The sequence below is a fragment of the Eptatretus burgeri genome, chromosome 4 (assembly GCF_056783735.1).
Source record: "Eptatretus burgeri isolate ZD-2024b chromosome 4, Ebu_testis_v1, whole genome shotgun sequence".
Lineage (NCBI taxonomy): Eukaryota > Metazoa > Chordata > Myxini > Myxiniformes > Myxinidae > Eptatretus > Eptatretus burgeri.
Genome location: NC_140964.1, coordinates 28,142,605 through 28,164,942, shown reverse-complemented (window position 1 = coordinate 28,164,942; position 22,338 = coordinate 28,142,605). Strand labels below are relative to the sequence as shown.

Sequence of the window (22,338 nt, the reverse complement as noted above, 5' to 3'; positions counted from 1 at the left end):
CCTGTCACTGTCCATACCCACTCCCTTAATTTGTCAAACCCCAATTTAGCCCCAACTTATTTTTTTGTTGTTTTCATTTTTACTCCCCCACTATAAATCGTCCCCTAACCCCCTTTATCGTCCTTGTTCGGCTAACCTATCCTGTCACCTAGCCTACTCCCAACCCCTACGTTCCCTTCCCGGAGGGGAATAAGGGAGAGCTAACGTCCTGTGTCGAGGCCCAACGAAGCCTCAGGATGGCCTCCCCAGAGTTCGGCGAACTATAACCAAAGTGGGTCCAGCGGCCCACAACGACAGCGAGGGGATGGATGGTGCGGAGGGGTACACTTCCTAATCTACCCGATCCATTTAACTGTTAAACTACCCCGGGGCTTTCAACAAGCGCCTCTCGCTTAAACTATTGGTTCTAACAACCCAGATTCCCGTCGCCTGTGTTGGTGTCCTCACAATTTCGGGCCTCGCCCCCCAATTTTCTTCCCGTGCCCTCACACGGTCTCCTGGCTGGGACACGTGGCTCCTTCTGGCAGGCACGACCCTCTGCCGAATCTCCCGCTATGGCACCCCCGGGCACTACACTGCCTCCGAGCCTACCAGCTCCCTAACACCGGGGAGTTCCCCCCATGGCACCTCCCCTGAAACGCACACGTGGCAGGCCGGCCTCCCGGGCCCCTTTCCGAGGGTCACCCGTGTCCACAACACTGCCCACGCGGCTAATGGCGCCCCGGGCCCCCGCACCAAGCAGGCGCACCCGTGCCCACTACTCTATCCCGGCCCCCCATGGGCCCATGGCCTACCGCGGCCGACTAGCCTGGTGCCCGGGGTACCCACTCAGCGATACTCACCTTTCGCAGCCACGCTCCCAAGCCCGTCAACAGGGCTCCTGCACCCCTCCAAATGGGTCTCGAGCCTACTTTCCCACCAACAGCAAAACGACCTCCATTTTTCAATTTGACTAACCCAGCTAACTCACTCTACACTGACCCCGGGGTCCCTTGGGCGGGAGTCACTCCTCCCCCCAATCACTCATCGCACCATGCATTCCCCATTCGCTCCATACACACAGACCCGCTGGCCTCACTCACTCACCAAGCACATGCTTCCACTTCACTCACCAACTCTTCAACACACTCACCGCTGAACTCTGCCATCCTTCTAACTACATCCCCTAACTAACTCGTGCTCCCACGTCGTCCCTTAAACTAGTAGCACGTTCCTTTTAACACTACGTAGCTAAGCTACGTCCCCTCTACACATCCACAAGTCTGTCACTGTCTCAAAATAAATCATTTTATTTCCCAACCTAAATCTGGCTGCAATCCCCCTAACTAATCCATTCCACGGACTCCATGAGGACTTACCCCTGCCCCATGAAGTCGGTCTAACTAAGCTAACCCTTCCCCCTAACTAGTTTTCATCCTGTGCCCAGGGTCAAGGGGGTCTTCCACCCCTTGCCCAGGAATCCTGTGTACCCGAAAGTGAGGCTTGCCTTTTTTTTTTTTTTTTCCATGCGCAGCACCTGCGCGGCAACTCAGAGCTCGCGCACTTTGCACCTGCCCGTGACGTCATGCAGCTGCACGTGTTCCTCGTCCCTCCTTGGACGGGACCATCCGGCAGAGATACCCCTCCTGCCGGATTCCAACCACACGTGCAGCCATGACGTCATCGTGCGCAAAAAAAACACAAGCCCCACGTCTCGAGGGGTTTCCCACGCGAACACATGTGCTTTGCCCGTTGGAGCTGAACACACACGATCGCGTGGAGAACCCGTCCGGTCCAAATCCATTTACCTGCCTAAACTTTGTCCGTCCGCGGGATCGGCAAATCCACCGCGTGCGTTTCCGGACCGGGACTTCACTCTCGCAAGCGAGCACGTGGCGGTCTCGTGCGTTGCACAGCACGAACCGCGTGCTCACTGCTGGGTGAACCCGGCACGGTCCCCGAAACAACTACAGCCGCTACTCGGCTTTCTTTCATCTGTCGTCGTCGTCGTCGCCATTCAACCCACGCACTCCCGCGTGTTACGACGCACACAGTCCACTCCATCACATTCACACCGGGAGATGCGGCTGCGTGCTCCCGCATGCCAACCGACATCTCCCTCACATACCGCTCTCTCACACACACGGTCTCCCTTGCACACAGCGACCTTTCACTCACGCGTGCCTCACTACTCACACAAACCATACTACTTACACACGCGGGGGCACTCACCCGCGGTGCCTCACCCACACACGCGAGGGCACTCACCCGCGGTGCCTCACTCATACACCGTGCCTCACTCACACACGCGGGGGCACTCATCCGCGGTGCTTCACTCACACTGGCCGTTCCATCCACACATACGGCCTCACTCACACGGTGCCTCACCCACACACGCGGGGGCACCAACCCGCGGTGCCTCACTCACACTCCGTGCCTCATCCACACACGGCGTGCTGGGAAGCACGTACTCCGGCACCATCGCCACCACACCACTCACACACGGGGTCGCTTCCACACACGGGGACGCACTCACACCTTGCACCACACACACAGGGACAACCACACTGGGGATTTGTGTCCCCACAAGGGTCTCCGGGGCCTCTATACCCCCCAAGCTCTCCGTGCACCTGTCCACAGCACTCCTCCTCTCAACCTCGCAAAGCACGACCGAACTCACCTGGTCGTGACTCGCCTCAAGGGGGCAGACTCCCTCCCCTCGTTCCTGGAGGAGGCCATCCAGGTGCTCGCACTGGGTCCCTGCACGGTCCGCCAGCTCACCCCCATTATCCTCCACTACCTCCGTGTGTGTGTGTGCGTCACTTACCCCGTCTTCATCGTGTAGTCTCTCCTCTATTTTTTCTGTCTCCCGTGTCTCTATACATTTATAAGTTTCTGTTGTCCCCTCCTGTCTATTAGTCTCCGCTTCTTTCTGGCGTCTTTCCCTTATCTTTACGTAGGTCAACCTTGCTTTCTCTTTAAGTCGCTCCCGTCCTTCCCTGTTTTTCACTCCTTGCTCTTTCACGATCTCCGCGTACCTCATCCTTGCTCTCCGTATTAATTGTTCTTTTCTCTCCCTCGCAATTACTTTCACCTCGTCTCTTGTCTCCCGAATTATTTTCTTACCCGCCTCCACCGCGGGCCTGTCAGCCGCTGCACCCCCTCCCAGCTCGTTCGTTCCGACACGTGGAGTCGCCATTTTAAGTTCCTTCCTCACGGCCTTCATGCCCGCCTGCAGGCATCAGCCCATGTTCTGCGTCTCACCCCGCAGCTTTTTCGTTTCTTCCCTCATTTGCTGTGTATTCGCATCCAACTTTTCGTTCATTTTTTCTATTCCGGCATTCCAGTAATCCAGTTTGTCCTTTATGCTCTGCGCGAGTTCCATAATCTGCCGCATTGTCACCTGCCCTGGCCACTCCCACTGACTACATTTAGTGGTGGAGTTATAATAAAAAAACCGACCAGATGAACGGCATCGATGCCTTTCCCAACCTTCTGGTACGGGTTTCTCTTGCACGGTGATCTCGTCCTGAGCCATGGATTCTACATTACTATTACACATACCGAATCCACCCGGCACCCGCTCGCCTTGAGACGCCATCTTGCTTCTCGTGAAGGGTTAATTTAACTCGCTCGTAATTTGGAGGGAATCGGGGGTCGCTTCTCTCACCCCTGGACCGATTCCCGTGAATTTAGCCGGAGACAGGAGAGCCCGTTTTCCTGTTCTCCGATACCAGTGCCGCGAGGAGGGCGATGAATTTGTATCGCACGACCTGACACCAGTGTTGCGGATTCGCGCCCGCCGGCGTGCGACGGCCACGTAACTCGAATCGCGGCACGTCGCCCACCGGACGGACAATCCAGTCGTGACCCTCTCGGACTAACGCCGGGAACCAGTCACGGGTGGACCTTTCGGTCTCACCGCGATCGAGCCAATCAGCCCCCGCGTGGGATAGGGTTGCTCGCCAAATTCGACCAACCTAAGTACCCACGCGGAGGGTAGACCGGGCGATCGCACCTCGCCGCAGGTCGACTTCGGACACGGGCCACTTAAGCGACCCGTTCCGTACTATCAGAATAACCGAGCGGTGTTATCGTCGACCTCGACGGTTCGATTAATTATCGGGCGTACTCAGCCCACTACCAACCCTTTACGTGAAGCAAGATGAGGGTTCAATGGGGGAAAAGACGAAGCGAAGCGGGAGAACAGTTCAACAATAAAGCACATTTATTCGCGGCACACGGGAAGCACACAAATACAATTCCACCAAAAGCACACAAAAAAAAAGAAAACACAATTCCATTTACACAAAAAGCAAATATAAAAGTGAAAACACAGTGCAGAGCTAATACCGACTACCGAGCACACGGCAACACTAATACAATTCTACTTCACAGACGGCGCCGACAACACATACCAAAAACCAAGGAAAAGAAATATCCCCAAGAATGAGGCGGGCCTGAGGCCGAGACCGGGTCGCGCCTACCCGTCTGGTGATGAGACGCGGAGCGGCGATGGCCCCGCAACCCGCGGGCCTCGTGGACGGTGTCTGGTAGGGGGTGGGAACGGGGCCCCCTTGGTCGCACTATCTCAGCGCGGGGGGAAACAGGAGGGGGTTGTTGATGCTCGGGGTATAGAGGATCTTTATTATCCCTGGTGTGCGTCTCCACCTCGGCCAGGTCGCGCTGCCGGCCTCCCTCGGGCGTGCAGCTCCTGGCACCGACGCGAGCACCCCCTCGTCCGACTCTCTTCAGCTTCTCCAGCCACTGCAGGCTTCGGGCTCCAGACTTCCACACTCGTCCCCTCCGTTCCGACTCCTTCTCGTTCTCGTTCTCCTTCTCTGACTGACGAACACCGTCCTTTTATCCCCCGTAACTTCGCCTTTGACCCCTCCCTTTGACCTTTCACCTCGCTCCCCATTGGCCCGAGAAAAAGTCGGCGTCAAGGCTTTTTGATCCACAAATTTGCATATATCGATCGCCCTGCGGGCGCGGCCAATTCGCCCCTCGCTCACCGATTGGACGGCAAAAAGTGGGCGTGTGTCGTTTTTGATCCGTTTTTGAAGCACAAAATCCGTGATTTTGTACACGCGGTTCGACGCGCGCTCTGCACGAATCCAACACCGGTACCCACAGCGGGGCAAGAACGGTGGCGATGCTACGGTTGCGAGGTGTGACGTGAAGGTCGTGGCGGTTGTGGTGAAGCGGTGGTTGTGGTCGGTGGTTGATGTTGTGGTTGTGATCATGGCGGTTGGTCCAAAATAAAGATAGTGAAAGAAAAACGGCTATCCTGAAGAGTCGCAGCTCGCATAAATGACATGTATTCCCACTAGACAACGGGTTTGGGCCTAACTACACATGCACTTACCGAGATACCTCACCTAAGGGACCTGAATGGTGGTTTGCGAATTTGGTAACCACAACAATATATATATATATATATATATATATATATATATATGTATATGTATATATATATATATATATATATATATATATATATATATATATATATATATATATACACACATATATACATATATATATATATATATATATATATACACACATATATACATATATATATATATATACACACATATATATATATATATATATATATACACACATATATACATATATATATATATATATATATATACACACATATATACATATATATATATATATATACACACATATATACATATATATATATATATATATACATATATATATATATATATATATACATATATATATATATATATATATATATATACATGTATATATATACATACATACATATATATGTTGGTAAAGAATATACTGTACAGTTATATTATACCATATAAAAACCAGCCGGCATAGAATGACAATTAGCAGAAAATAAGATTCTGCACCAAAGTAAAAAGTGTCAGACGACCTATGGCACAGGGGTTTGTAAGACAGACAAACCAATTATGAGGTTGCAGACACAAAGCTCTGAATTTTAATCGGGCTCAGCATCTGCGTGCGAATCTGCGGTCCGTTCTAATAAGACATCTCACCATGACCCCCTCCCTCAATGACAGAAGAACTACGACCTATGCTTTCCCAGCCTTTACCTATGAGACAATTTCAAACAGATATTTTTCCCTTCGTTCTTTTCCTTGGTTGTTGCGAACTGAGTGCTGAAGTTGGAGAAATGACCCCATGCGCCGGAATACTTGTTCCAACAGAACATTATGTGAAAGGGGTTCGTTAACAGTTAAGTTGATCCCAAAACCAATTCCATAGCAGCGATAATCCCTGAACTTGTTTTAGAACTTGAGGCATGGGGGAGGTATGGGAGACATCTATCCATGCTGTACAAACTTGGGACATACCTTGACAGCATATAACAATCTCCAATAAATCAAGAACGATGACAAATCATAATTATGATCATGAAGAAAAAAAAAATAGTTTTAATGGCAGTAAAATGGTTGATTATTGAGCTTTAAATCGTTTTCATCAGCTACACCTAAAAGGGACCAAAAATGATCCTTTGTTTACTATACCTCTGCACATTGTAACCTTAAACTTCACCTGCCCATAGCTCAAAGGGGGATTCCCAACCCACAAGCACACCCCCACTTGTCACGTGCATCAACAATGCACTGACATCAAATGCCAATAAGAACATTGGCTTTCATGATATTACCAATTGGCTAGCCATTTTGAATCTCAGAGTGGAAGTTGATATTTGCGTTTGCATTGCTGTACCCGAATTCAACGTGTCAACCATCATGGTGATGCCACTCCATGTAAGTCGCGCATCCTAGCACTGACCGTTGCTTGGCCGGGGTCCGCATTTCCACTGATTATCCCTCCCCACCTTCCCGAAAGGCAGCCCCCAAATCAGGATTGAGGGCGCTGCCTTCATGTTAAGCAGCTCGAACATTTACATAAAGGCCAGACAGACAGCAACCAACCAGATGGCACTTGTGTGTCCCTACCCATTTTTCACAGAATTTTACGCACGACCCTAATTATGTTAACCCGTTCGCGTGGGCAATTGTTTGGTGAGCGGACGGTGTCTGGGTCTAGCCACAGAGCCTGGGGCATTAAAGCCGAATACCCTGTTTCTTGCAGTTCCTCTTTGTGCTTGTGTGTCTGTCTGCTTCTGAACCTTGTCCCTTTATTGGTCACCCTGTCCCTGTGCTTGATAAATAAGATTTTGGTATCTCATTGATGATCCAATAGTTCTGCTTGATTTTACCCTCATGGACCCCACCTGTCACACCAACATGATGGTTTCATGATGGCAAATTGAGAAAAATCGCCCAACAACGCTGTTCAATTGATCACAGGCTCATCTCTGAACTGTATAGAGGGATACTAGACTTTTTCAAAGCCAATGTTCACCTGTGTTGGCAGAAAATTCAAGATAGCTTTAATCAACTGAGAGTTTATTATGCTAACCTCCTGTGGGAAGCAAAGTAAAGCCGATATTTCAGGCATTAGACCTTCGTCGAAACAAGAGATCAACATGGGACGAGCTGGAACCTCTCTTTCTCCAACAAAGGGCCAACGCCCAAATTGTCAGATTTACTTTGCTTCTAATGGAATTTAGCACACCTTTGTCAACTGTCAGTTTCTTTACGGTATCTTTAGGATGATTAAAATAACACCTATCAATCTGAACTGTATAGTTCTGTGTTTGAGTACCAACAGTGAAAATAAAAATAAAATTCAGACTTTTCTGATGATCTTCCAGCAGGAGGCAATGCATCAAGAAGTGCAGTATCTTCTCTGTAAAAACTTGAAGTTAGATTTCCAGTCTGCATTCATGTGGATGTTTAACATCATGGTAACTTTAGGAAGAATGGGAATTTGATAAATTGCAACCTCAGTTGATCACTTTGCTTGTTAAATCTCTTCTTGGGATACATAACTACAGTGGCAGTCCAAAGATATTGAATGAGTGCTGAGCTTCTGTAAGATCAGATTGTTTGTTTATAGTTATTGAATCTTTATTTGATGCCTGGTCGAACAACATCACAAAACTCACTTTAATCTCCAACGTGACGATGATATCCAGTAAGGTGACACTTCAATACAACACTTCAAATTATTACCATGTCATTATAAAGCAATTTACTTATTTGGGTTTGATACAGCTGGTCCTGCATTCTGTATTTTTATCCAACAGTGAGAACTGAGAAACCTCACTGAAGAATAGTGGTCATACTCCCGATTACAGAACTATAGGAAGTCATCGTACTTTTCATAGTACTGATTAAAAGGTAGGTAAAGTCTCATGAAAGACAATATGAAATTGTATGGATCCACATGAGGAGGAGATGAGACAGCTGGCTTAACAGCCGAGTTCAGGATGCTGTGTTACCTTTTTTCAATGCAGTTGTAGGTCTCGTTTGCACATGTCTGGGAAAATGGGTTCCGTGCCCGTGAATGTGTTAGTTCGTTATCGGATATGATAAGTGTATTATTATGGTTGGGAAGGGTGTTTACACCTTTCTGTGCTTACCCCAATGCCGATTTTGTGCCTGCCCTGAACACTCTTTAAATAAATAAAAAATACAGGGATAAAACCGATGGAGGCCCACTACCACAGCTTACGCAAAAATAAACTAAGTTGGGGAATTGAAGTAACAATTGATTTTTTTTTTTAAATACACTATAAAAGCGGGGGTAAATTCAAGTGGAGTTCAATGGTTTGGATGAACATTACCTCTGACCTCCCCGTACCCCTTTTCCCCTGTGATCCCCAGAGACCGACTTTATTGAACCACTCCGAGCATTTTATTTTTCTTCTTCAAAATAAACAATGATTCATCAAGCTTTATAACATCACAGATAAGTAATGTCATTGTATTTTGTAATTAAATGTGTCACAACCCCAGTATTAATGACCAGACTCACTGTAACCCTGTTGCAATAATAACTGACAAGCAATATATACTATTATAATTATCAAGTGTAATGTAGCCAACTGACTAACCCATGAGAGGTGATCGACTTAACAATTTGTGCGGGAATAAAGCAGGCAAGGAACCACAATAATAATTGATTACACAAAAGATAAACTTCTAATTTATTATACCCAATTAAAATTACTATAGTATGTACAGGGACCACTCTTCAGGGAATAAACTCCATATACAGATAAAGAATTGAACAGTTTAAAATCAAACAAATAAGTGATCTGACACAGGAGCGAAAACCTGTGCAGATCTGCACAGGACAGCAAACAAACTGTGCAGGAAAGTACAACAAAGTTATAAATTATTGAGCTTAAACACAACATCAACATAGGGACACCACAAAAAGGGAAAGGACAGCCATTTATGCCTCAGCTTTTTTCCACTGCTCTGAGTGAGTGAAGTTTCAAAGTCGGCTCTGAGCATGAGTTTCTGGGCAAGATAAAAGGAGATGATGAGGGGTAAAGCGAAAAAGGTTGAATCTCACAGTCCAGTGGCAACAAGAAGAAGCAATAGCTTATCCTCCAGCTGAGTTAGCTCACAGATCCTGGGCTATGGGCACAGGTTGAGAAAGATAGGCTTTCAGGTATTAAGGCTATGCCACAGCAGCTCGAGTCAATGGATACCCAAGAGGAGGAAACAACACCATCTATCCCTTCTGGCTCATGAACAACATCTCTGGCTCCATGCCGATGTCTATTATCATCACGGTGCCTCAACTCTAACCCTGACCCGCTCGACTCTCACTCTGAGCCCGTGTTCCCTTTTTATCACAAATTTGAATAGAACAGGAACCTACTTGCTGACAGCCATTGGGATAGCTCCATACAGCTTATCATGCCAACATGCATCCTGCTCCAGCATAACCTTCACCTGCTCTCTTCATTCATTTATATGCTCCCTTTCAGTCAGGGGCTTGCTCCAGCTCCTCTCGTGGCTCTGTCAGGCACTTAGTTATGCATGTTGTCTGGTCTTGTCGTGGCGTCGTCCAGACAACGCTTGGTGCATCTGCTCAATTTACTCCTCTTCCTGGTAAGCTCACACTCCTGCTCTTCATCAGGGTCCATGCCATCACCATGTTTTCCAAAGCAGGCTGTGATCATGGCTCAACCAAACCAAATTGAGGCATCTCAAATATCACCAGTGTACTACGAGCAATTATCACCATTTCAGTGTTTGAGGGATACTAAATGAGATAGACTCTGAAAGATCTCATATGGTTCATGGGGACATAGATAGAAGGACAAAGATACAGAACTAGCACTGTGAAAATACGTAAACTACTGCACTGATTGTAAAATAAATGACCATTCCAATTTTCTACGTGTAAAAATAATACAGTGCATTCCCAAGCTCAGAGCATTACCCCCATACCACCAGTTCAAGTAATCCTGACTTGATCAAAGCAAAATAACAAAAAATTGCCATTATGAACTAAGATAGGTTGGCTATATTCCTAGAAATAACTCACAGCAATGTATAACTAAAAATGTTTTCCATCTAACAAAAGAAATACAAGAGAGTTCAGAGAACACCTTACCCCACACAGTTTTGAGGAAAAAAAAGGACATTGAATGGTTGAGATGATGTAAAATGCTGCAATATTTTGTCCAAGTACTGCTAAATGGAAGGGTTTTGGATTTCAAAGTTCCAAAAAGGTGATGTGTGTTCTAAAGTGTTCAACTATACAAATCGATTTAAATAAAAATCAAGATTTTAAAGTTTGTATGTATTAAAAAATAAAATTCAGAAATTTACAGCCATCAAAATGGCAGAAATTTAGTCTTTTATAACACCTTATTTAACATGTTACATTAGTTCTTCATGTCTGTGTCCTTTATGGCATGCTTAAAAACTAAGTTTTCTGTTTGGAATTATTTTCAATTTTGTTTGATTGCCAGACAGGCTAATAGAGTAAAAATATTATCTTACCCCTCTGTGCATACTATGTGCAATCGGGACGAGATTCTGTCCAATTTGCCAAATTCAGAGAAAGAGTACTGCTAAACTGCAGGGAGGTGTTCCGATTTGTGTTTAAAACATAGCATCAAGTAATTCCTCAATCATAAACTGATGTTTGTAGACAGACAGACAAAGTGAACCAATTGCTTAACCCCGCTTTTCACTTCACATGCATGGGGTAAAAATATTCCATCACTCTCCCCATGCATTCATTCCACCACAATCCTGTATGTATTTAGGTTTTATACCCAACTCACTATTCATTTCTAATCTCGTGTATTACACCTTGAGGAGCCTGTGATTCCTTTAGTCCCCCAACTGCAACAGGAAGAGGCTTTGTGGAAGACCAGGCCTGATTTCACTAGCCTTCGCTGCACACAATAAATCCAATCTGGAAATGCATCCTCCAATAACTATGTCGCTGATCACAGATTAACTCATGGAGTTCTCCAGGGTCCTATGCACACTTGATTATATCACCTCATCAATTCCTTCAGTTACCACTCATTGGCACTGGTAATAACTAACGAACTTAGGAGAGGTCCCCATATGTCTCTGCATAGTCCTGACCGAAACAAAGTTTCCTTGGTTAAAATGTTGGCCTTAAACCTGTAGATCATATTGGGTTTTCATACTAACTGCAGCCCAATTTATATGCTGTGTTTCAAAGTCATGGGCCTGTCCCCGCTCCTCCTGTATCTCTGTCAGGTACTTAGTTATGCTTGTCTGCTACTTTGGTGGTCGCCCATCGACAACCCTTGGTAAGCTCACACTGCTGCTCTCCATCAGGGTCCATGCCACCACCATGTTTTCAACAGCAGGCAGTGATAATAGCTCAACAAAACTAAACCAATTTCATCGCTTGTGGGACAGAACCTGAGATACCACAACGTTAACAACCATTTCCTCCCTCACAGGTGGAGCATCACAAGTCATGTCCTCCACACATATTCGCAAGCATGACTTTTAAAAGTCCAACTCGCAATCATGCTCGACCTAATCCAAGTAAACACAGATTGCACAATTCCGTCACCTCCACATGTATATCAAAGTCTCTCCTCCAAGGCCTAACTTAAAAATTCAATTTACAACTCCAGGTACTGTCACCCGGGTAGCCAACCTCAACTGATGGTTTGATTCCAAGGAGAATGCTTCCCAATTGCTCCCCTATCACCAAATAATACAGGATGCACACCTTATGGACACCTGTGTCCACAGTAGCATGAGCAACCTTCACGTCAATCATTCACACCAAAACTATGCTCCTTCAACTGGCTAATCACATAATGGGACTGAAGTACAATTATTGGAGCAGAATTGTCAATGTAAATCTGTTACCACTGCCACACTCCCTCAAATCAATTTTCCCACCATCACCAGCAAAGCTGATCGGTCTTTGAGGCACAATCACCTAACCTATTGACCCATTTATCCTACTGAACTCAGCACAATTTGATCACACACAGAAAGGTGCTCCATAACGCTGGCATACAGGCACTCCCTTCTGACTGCCGAGTGGAGCCGTACTAACTTTTGGGTGCAGCAATACCAACCCATGAATGTGAACTCTGAAAACCTTTCGGTATCACATTCATCAATATGCCAAGTTCCCTTTGGAGAAACCCTTCATTAAAATGAAAATTCCACCTCCCCCTTTCAACAGAGACATCCTCAGGTCCACTCAGCTGATGCAGCATTGCTGAATGCATCTTTGACAAAAAAATTGTCTTAATAGCCCAAAAACGCCACTTTCAGCAGCCACATGCAAATCAGGAGTGCAAAACAGCTGAACCTGAATCCACAGGTCCACATCCAGTCACATAAAAAATAAAATTTGCCAAATTTTGAAAACCTATCCCATCCTAATCCATCTAGATAACTTGGACAAGACAAAGTCACTGACAAGTTTTTATATTCTTTCCAAAAGCTGCCATTTTTACTGCCCCAGTTGCACCCAAGCCAATTCTGCCTGATAAGCATACCAAAGCGATTCATGACCCACTGGACCACCTCAGCATACATCCAACAGGATCCTGATTGTACAAGCAACATATCCATTGGGAGGGCTCTTAGAAAGGCCACCAAGTGGGCAGATTCACCTACCTCTAACCGAGCCTTGATCTCTACTATGTACTGAAATTTGGCAGAATAGCATTCTTGTGTTGTTGCCACTGTTTCCGTAAAACGAAACAGATTGACAGTGATCAGGGGGATCGGTTTATCAAACTGCTTCTGCTTACAGTTCTCTTGGCTTCCCACTTATTTTGTGAGTTGCTGGGTTATCACCGACCACATGTTCTTGACACAATGGTGCAGAGTCAGTGCACTTGCCTTTGAGCTGTCAAGCCTGGATTAGATTCTCAGCGTGACTATAAAATGTCAGATTGGTGCGTCACAGGCAAGACGTCGCATCAAAAAGGCATGGCGTTCGTTGGACACATGTCAAGCCTGTGACCCATCAGATAGCATTAGTTTGGTGGATGTTAAAATAACCAGGTAGGTGAGCGATTGCTGGCCGCTTGGTCAAATTACAAGTTACTGCCTTCATGAGCGGTATCATCACACCCTCATCGCTCTCCCACCCCCAAAATGAAGCAACCTGTACACCTAACGTGTTATCGACTTGCCAAAATGCAAAAAAATATGACATGATAACTCATTTGTTTGAATATGCCACAGCAAAGGTGGTATAATAACGGAATAATTGTGCTTTTTGTTTTGCCTTGCATTTTGACTCAATATTTATTTGGATCTCAATATATTAGGGCAGGCAGTATGGCCTAGAGGTTCACACACTCACCTTGAAGCTGTCTAGCCTTGGTTTGAATCCCAACCCAGCTATAAACTGTCATCCTGGTGTTTCACAGGCAGGGTGATTCATCAATGTGTGTGCCGTCCCTCGGATGGATGTTAAACTAGGCGTCGCATTCGCCAGCATTAGTTGGTGGATGTTAAAGATCCAACAGTGTCCTTCACAAAGAATAGGTGAGCTATTTCTGGCATCGTGTCCAAATTCCAAATTCCGTCCTGTGTCAAAGTGCCCATCCTTCCAAGATTGTAACCACAGCCATTGAAACTGCTTCGGCATCAACGACGCTCTTTATCGAGCATGGTTCATGATCAGACCTGATCCAATATGATCAGTAGCTAAACTATTCTTTTAAACACTCGCTAAAGATTGAAAAACTGAAGGGGAAGAATGAAAACCGAGCTGAATGATGCACTACCAATGAAAATGGACACTGCCCAGGTATCTGTTTAAGGTATTTGTTAGATGGAATGCTGGAACTACAAGTAACTTGGCTTTGGCATTAATTTGCAGGGGTTAAATATAATCTTTATGCATAACGTCGCTACATAAAAATACTTCATGTGGTATATAAGTTCGTCAGACAAGTGAACCTTTCATGATAAGAACTGCATCAAAAACAAAAGACATATCTGGAAGTACACTTGAGAAAACCCACATCGATAAAAGAGCATTCAGCGAGAGAGCAAGCTGGTGTACAGCAGACCCGTATCAACAATGGGATTTCCCGTGACAAAGCTGGATGGTTACACCTGTTACATACACAAGGTAAACACATTCTACCACCTCCTTTATAGTCTTGCACCCTCCCAGGTTTCTGCAGGATGGACACAGCCTGCCAGTACCCCTCTTCTTGTTAAACTCCCAAAATCCAGGCTCACTGCTCACCTCCACTCCTTTGTTCCTCTTTGCTCTCACCTGTGGAACCAACTTCCTCAATCTTATACATCCCATTCTTCTTTTAATGGTTTGAAGACAGCTGTTCTCCACTACCTCAGGTCACTCCACTTCCATACTCATGATTTCTTCCACCCCAAATGACCCCATTCCCAAGCACTCCTTTTTTCAGGTTATTGTGATTTCCCCCGCTCCGTCACTTCTTTTCCTTTGTTAGTTTGTCTGTTGGTTTGTTCTTTTTTTGTTTCATCTCCATTTCCCTCTTCTTCTTATTGCTGTTTGCAGATTATTGTATCCTTCTCCCCCTCCCCTTGATCTCACCCTAACTTCTTCCCTGCTGTTGGCGTTTCCCCTTTCCTTTTTGTTTCATTCCATTCTGCTCCAGATCTTCCATGAGAAGCTCACAACAAGGGATTAATAAAGGCTTTCACCTCAGATGCAGGAATATATGTTACCCCACTCAAAATGTGAAGGATATTTCCTTTTTGATACCTTTGTAACATCTATATGACAAAACACCGATCTTCCTTGCCTCATTGTTATGTGAATACATCAGATAAATGGTCACATATGATATAATATTATGTAAGGAATAAACAAAGTAAATGCAACAGGTTTTAAGTTTAATAGCGAGCTGTGTCAAACCATACAAATGAATAGCAAAACATTTCAGGACCCCTTTGAGGATATCTCGATATCTTAGGTATGTTTGAGCAAGATAAGTCAACCACAGATACTGGTCAGAGGCCAAAGCTCGGAAAATTCCATCGTTTCATTGATGAAGACTCAAAAAGGTTATACCGAAATGTATTTTTGAAACAAGCTGGAGTGCCAACATAATTTATCCTGTATTTTTTGCGCATAAAAGTGATGACGTACGGTATACTTAAGTTATGAGTCAAAGGGAACAGGATGGTTAAACTACTATCCACAAGACGAATGTGAAAGGTTTCTTACTCTGAAGCACATTTGTTTTGAGTGGATATTTAAATTACAGAGTCAGAATTTAAATATGTTTTAATATACACAATCTCGGCTCACAGAAGATTGCGGTGACAGAGGACAAAAAGGCAATGTAGTGACAGGAGTGTGATGGGGCCACAGATGAGATACAAAAAGTATTGGGATTAATGAACAAGAAAAGAGGAGAGCAAGAGAGGAGGGAAAGAAACAAACTAACCAGGAAGTAAGAGGGTTGGGTTAGGGAGAGCTGATGGGGGAAGAAAAACAAATCATGCATAGGGATGGGGGATCACATGATATGGCGGTGTGCTGCTGACTTTAAACTCTGAAGAAGAGTGTGGTATTGAACCACCTTCAGAGGAGGAGAGGAGATTGGGACCATACTCAGTGCAGAGCGTTGGTGCTGCTTAAGCAGTCTCCTTGACTATTGGGCAATCCTGGACAGGTCGCCACTCCGACACAGTATATCAGCCAGCATGCTGGCACTCATTTTGCCGACTTCGGAAGGACGACAGGCCGAGTTAACCCTACCTGGTTTTAATTCAATAGCTGAGCAGGATTTGAACTCAGGACCCTTGGACCCAAAGCCCGCCAACCTAACCATTAAGCAAACACCAGGCATACCTTCAGAAGGCAGTTCCACAAATGAGAGAAAAGATAAATGAAAGACTGGTGATTTTGGAAGTTTAACCAGGAAGTGGAAGAATGCATGCATCTTGGAAGAGTTGGGGAAGGTCAGAGAGCTGCGGGAACAAGACCAGTTGTCTTCCATGTGATAATAGGCCTTGTGCTTCACCCACATTGCGAGAGATGGCAATAATGTTGAGAGTTTTAGATACCACAAAATCCAAGAGAGACAGATGTGATGATGGAGTGCTTTCGATTCCACAGACAAATGCCTCGTTTGGCTGTGAGTAGTTCTGGTTTTCTCAAGCATTTTGTAATGAGCGTTCATGCAATGCAATGGATGCATAACCCCTCCTAACAAATGAATGCAGTAACCAAGTATCATGTCATTTTATGAAACAAAAATAACTGCCATCGCACTTGGCCAATACGATGAAGCCAGATCAAGTTTTTAAAAAACATAAATAACTACAAGGGCACTTGGTAGAACGCATACCTCTGCCAAGCAAGGGCCGATTCAGTGGAAGATATCGAGCCAATAACTTTTTGAAATATCATGCGATGTATCGTTTTTGGCTCTATCTCTCATAGTGAAGAATCACTTTAAAAATTAAATTATTCTCGTATCCGGATCCGTATTCAGGTCTTCATGAAAACCAAATAAATTTGTCATTGTCACACACCCAACCGGTCCATGAAGTTTCATGTGAATCCATGCACAACTTTTTGAGACATCGTGATATATGTTTGTGTGTGTATATATATATATATATATATATATATATATATATATATATATATATATATATATATATATATATATATATATAAAAATATATATATAAATATAAATATATATATATATATATATATATATATATAAAAATATATATATAAATATAAATATATATATATATATATATATATATATAAATATATATATATATATATGTATATATATATATATAAATATATGTATATATATATATATAAATATATGTATATATATATAAATATATGCATGTATATATATATATATATATATATATATATATATATATATATATATATATAAATATATATATATATAAGAACAAGAACAAGAACAAGAAGAAAAAGAAAAAGAACAAGAAGAACAAGAACAAGAACAAGAACAAGAACAACAACGCCGAGCTCTCTATGAGCAGCGTTCGCTACGCGAGACGCTGCTAAAAAATTATCTCCTTCCCATCGCCAAAGGAGAGGGTATTGCATTTGGGTCCGTTTGTTTTGTCTGCCTGTCTGTTTCTTTGTCTGCACAGAACTTTCGTCTTTTTCTCCACAACCGCTTGTCGGATTGAGACAAAATTTTCATCATTGGTGCGACTATCCATGCAGAACGTTTCAATGATAATCATGACGTCATAGGTCATGTGGTGTGGCAGCCATATTGGAAAAAATGGAAAAACTTTGGACCTCTGTATCCATGAAACCACACCAAGGAAAAAATTGAAACTTAGCACATGGCAAGTACTCCTCATGGGGAATAAATGATTTTTTATGATGTCATAGATGCCCTCATTATGACATCATAATTGCAAATGAAGAATGCCACATCCGATTAGTATGAACATTTTTGAGGGTCATCGAGGGATAAAATGGTCCACAGAAATTTTTTTATGACATCGGTCACGTGATTCAGCAGCCATATTGTTCTAAAAACAAAAAAAAAAACCTTCAAAAATCTTCTCTGAAGTAGCTGAACAGATCGAGGCGAAACTTTACACGTATGATCGCCTGCCCATGAGAAAGAAAAGTTCACACATATGATGTTATTGGTCACATGGTTTGGCAGCCATATTGGATTCACCCTAAAACCTATAAAAAAAAATCTTCTCCAGAACGGCTGGACAATTCGAGGGGAAACTTCACACAAGTGTTCCCCAAGCCATGGTTGTACAAGTGTGTTAAGGAATAATTGATGTCACATGGTTTGGCAGCCATATTGGATCGAAAAATATTAAATAATGTTTTCTCTGGAACCACTTACTCAATCGATGTGAAACTTCACATTTATGATCTCGTCAAGATGGGGAATGCATGTTTTAAATTTCAACTTGATTGGACACATGGTTTGGCAGTCATATTCATATTGGATTTACCCTCAAACCTATTAAAAATACACCACTCAAAAGAAGTCCTGGCGAGGGTCTGCAATCTCTGATTGCTCATTTTCTTGTTCCTTTCTGTGCTGCACACATCCAAAATACTGCTGAATTATAGGTTCGTTTTCTGATTCATGTTATGATTCATGTTAAAAATATAACATTCAATTGAAATCAAGTGGTTCCTCATTCATTAACCGATGCTTCTGTAAACACACAGACAACAGAAAAACATAAGTGAAGCAATTGATTTACCATACCTTTCGCTTCACAGGCGCACTGTCATGACATGATCGTTTGCGATATGGAATGCATGAATTTTTTTATAGCATTGGCTTTAAGAAAATGCACTTTTGCACAACGGCATAGCACACAAATTGCACACTCCCAAACTTTTCACATATGTTAAGAAATGTATTTCAAATTATTTTAGATATGGAGGCATCTTGAAATAATTTAATGGTCGCCATTTTCCAAGATGGTCGCTTAGATGGTTGTCAAGTGGATACGCTGTAAAAACAGGTGGACCGCGGCTGGTCCGGAGGTATAGGACAATATGACTCTGCTCTTCATCACAAGAATAGAAACACTCGGTATCATGTTCAGACAGCCAGCATTCAAACTAATTATTTGAAAGATGTCAATGCACTCTTCAATGTGATTGAAAAAAAAACTTGGCAATGCATTCAATCAGGCAAGTAATGACATGATCATTCGTGACACAAAGGAGATAGTTGATCCTTCTGCAGTAACAACTGTGCAAAAAGCACATATAACAGGAAAGGAGCAATTTGATGCCTTCACCAAGGAATGTGTCATAGAGAGAACAGTTTAAATTAATGATACCAACTTTAGAATCAAGTTATATTTGTTTGGATCTCCCTCGACTAAAACAGCTGAACAGGACAAACAAAAGCTGATCTCCATGAAGAATGATGTGCAGTTCTTTTTGGTGCTGTATGTGGGACACCAGACACCATTTCTTCTGGCACAAAAATCAAGCATGCCCTCCATCACTCTCCACTGCTGGAAGGCTATATATGTATGTGGACAAGGACTTAATCCCCTACATCATGCCACAGCTGAGAAATGTTGCACAACTGGATTTTGTTTGGGACAGGTATATTGCTGACAGCCTTCTGTACCAAGCTGGTAGAATTTCCTCCATGTGCATCAGAACAAGGAGGAACTCAGAGAGAACCGTACTGTACATGTATGAGCACTAAGCATGGGAAAGGAATGTGTTGTGACATTTAATGAACATGCTACCTGGATTCCAGCCCAAGAGGGTATTGATCCTCTAACACTGTGCAACCTTGAAGAGGTGGATACCCATTTGGTGCTTCATGCAATTCACGCAGCACAGCATGGTCATCATATAACTCTTATACACACTGTTGATACAGATGTTGTTCTTCCAGACAACTCCAAGTTATTGATTTCCTTTGGAATGGAGAAAGTATTTTGTAACCCGGCAGCGCATAATATAGCAGACAGCCTTGGACCAGATGCATCTCGTGCCTTTCCAATGTTTCATCCTTCGACAGGGTGTAACACTGTGTCAGCCTTTGTAAGGCAAGAACATCTGTCAGAACTTACCACAGTGCTCCGAAGCTTATCCAACACCCCACAATACATTCCGGAGGAGAGCATGAAGACAATTGAGAGGTGTTGTCATTCTTCTGTACGACAGGATAAGCAAGTGCAAGATGAAGATGTTGCAGGAAGAAAATTGTTTGTCATGAAGAATTGGTTTTTTAGGGGTTTTTTGTATACTTTGTCGAGGCTCGTATAACAGCCAACACACAGAACATATAACAAAGGGAGCAGGAGACAAGATGGGGCGAGAGAGGGAAGCACAACAACAGTAGGGAACAGGGATGTCAGGAGATCTATGGAAGAGAGGGATGGGGCAGGGTACACGGGATAAAAAAAAGATGGACACTACAAGGACTTCCAGGAAGAAAAACCAGGAATTTGAAGGAGGTGAGTTTGGGGTGGCTTAACGGGGTAGAAAAGATCATAGCATTGGATGGGGGAACATATGAGATGGTGGTAAACAGCTGTTTTAAAAACCTGGAGGAAAGAGTGGGATTGAAGAGTGTGGGAGTTTGGTCCAAGGCAGTGGCAAAGAGGAATGAAAGAATGAAGGTGAGCAGTGATGCTTGATCTTGGCAGTTTCACCAGAATGGGGTTGGTGGCAGTTGCTGGCAAAGTTAAGCAGATTCCCCCGACAAAAGCTACACTTGAATAGCACTTCAGAATGGTGGCATATCAGGGTGGACATGTGTAGGGTCAAGCACTATTTCCACATCCCGACCTTCCCCTGTCCTTCCTCTGGGTAGGACTGGACCAAGAATCAAGACAGACAATACTAGCCTCTATTGACAACACTACCTGAGGCATCCAAGACATGTCATTAATTGATTTCTTGTTGGTGTACAAAAGGATGCAAGTCTTCACAATGCAAGTGCAAAAAGGCAGCACTCCAATGCACAGCTCTTTGTTCCTATGAAAGAGAATGCTCTTTAAAAGTTAGACCGTTAATTTGAGGAGTTCTATCGAGGAACGTGGCCATGAAAATGTTATTTGTATGCTTTAAAACTGCATTCATTTGTATCCCATATGGAAATTTGTGAATATGTTCATGCTTTTTGGATCTGACAGCCTCTAAGTGGCCATTTTTTTTTAAATGCCGACTGTATTGTATAGAAGGACTATTCCAAATGGTATGGAATCTAAAATGATAAGCACATTTACACATTTGTTGGCCATCTTGGGAAATGTCAACCCATGGACATTTTTCGGAATGCCTCTTTTTCTAATTTTACGAGGTATGGTATATATTTTTGTATACAAAGTCAAGCCTCGTGCAAGAGCGAGAACAAAGAACAAATCAGGATGCAACAAAACAAAAGGAACAGCAAAAAGAGAGGGGGGCAACACAACAAGGTTGAGGTATAATTAGTACAAAAAAGAGGGAGATGGACAAACAAGGGATGCGGGAAAGCTTCTTGAACATGTGTGCCAAATTTGGTGCTTATACTGTACAAGAAGGTGCATAATTCTTCTAAAATAAACAGCAATACCACTGGATTACTTGTGAAGAACGAGGTGTTGGTTTTTTTTAACATATAACACAACATGGCATCCGTTCATCTTGAAAGGTCATCGAGATGAATGGGTCAATTATTATAGCAATTTCCTGTGTGATTCGCATGGCCAATCAGATCTAGAGTCTCTGCCACAGTTCACACAGTTGAAACAAGGTGTTCTTAATCTTCCTAGTACTCTAGCTCCCCTCCGGTTCTTACGGACTGCAAGTGTTTCCAGCTGCTGTTGATCACATATGGCTGCACCATGATGAGGTACGTGTCTCCAAAGATTTATCTTGCGGCAAGTGACTCAAAATTGTTAACATCAATGCCAAATGATTTAATTTCTCTCTTTTGCAATGTCTTTGAAACACAACTCTGACCAGCCGACAGGCCAAGGTGCATCTGGGAGTTCCCCAGAGAAAACGTCCTTGGAATGCAGCCTTCCTCCATGAGTCAGACATGTCAAAGGCAGCGAAGGGGCCCATGCCTGAGAAGTGTAAACATATCAGGCAACATAGTTCTCGTAAGAAGCTCAGCAATGGATGTTTTACCCTGGCATCTGATCTTCAAGGCATGATGTAGACAGTGCAGGTGAAAACTGGTTAGCCTCTTCTCATATTTGCAACCAGTGATCCATGTTTCACTTCCATCGAGCAACATACTGAGGACACAAGCTTGGTGCCCCTCACATTGGTGTTCAAAACAACTCATTGTTCCAAAACATGCTTTGTGGGCAAGGCAAACGTACAGTTGCCACCATGCTAGTGCAGGTGTTCAATTCCCTCATAAAATAGCACTTCAGGCATATATTGGAATAACAATGAAAGTGTATATAATTTTTTTGTTTGTTCTTCAAAATATGCATAAACTATATGACCAAAAGTATTGGGACA

At 43.7% G+C, this 22,338-nt stretch overlaps 2 long non-coding RNA genes across 32 annotated transcripts in view; one reads left to right on the top strand and one right to left on the bottom strand.

The window, feature by feature from the left end:
- The window catches only part of LOC147027693 (uncharacterized), a 198,979-nt gene that overhangs the window by 102,176 nt on the left and 74,465 nt on the right, over positions 1-22,338 (bottom strand). The window lies entirely within an intron of this gene.
- The window catches only part of LOC147027694 (uncharacterized), a 61,147-nt gene continuing 52,482 nt past the window's right edge, over positions 13,674-22,338 (top strand). The window contains exon 1 of the long non-coding RNA XR_015057217.1: positions 13,674-14,157. This is a non-coding gene — a long non-coding RNA (uncharacterized LOC147027694). The remainder of the gene's footprint in view (positions 14,158-22,338) is intronic.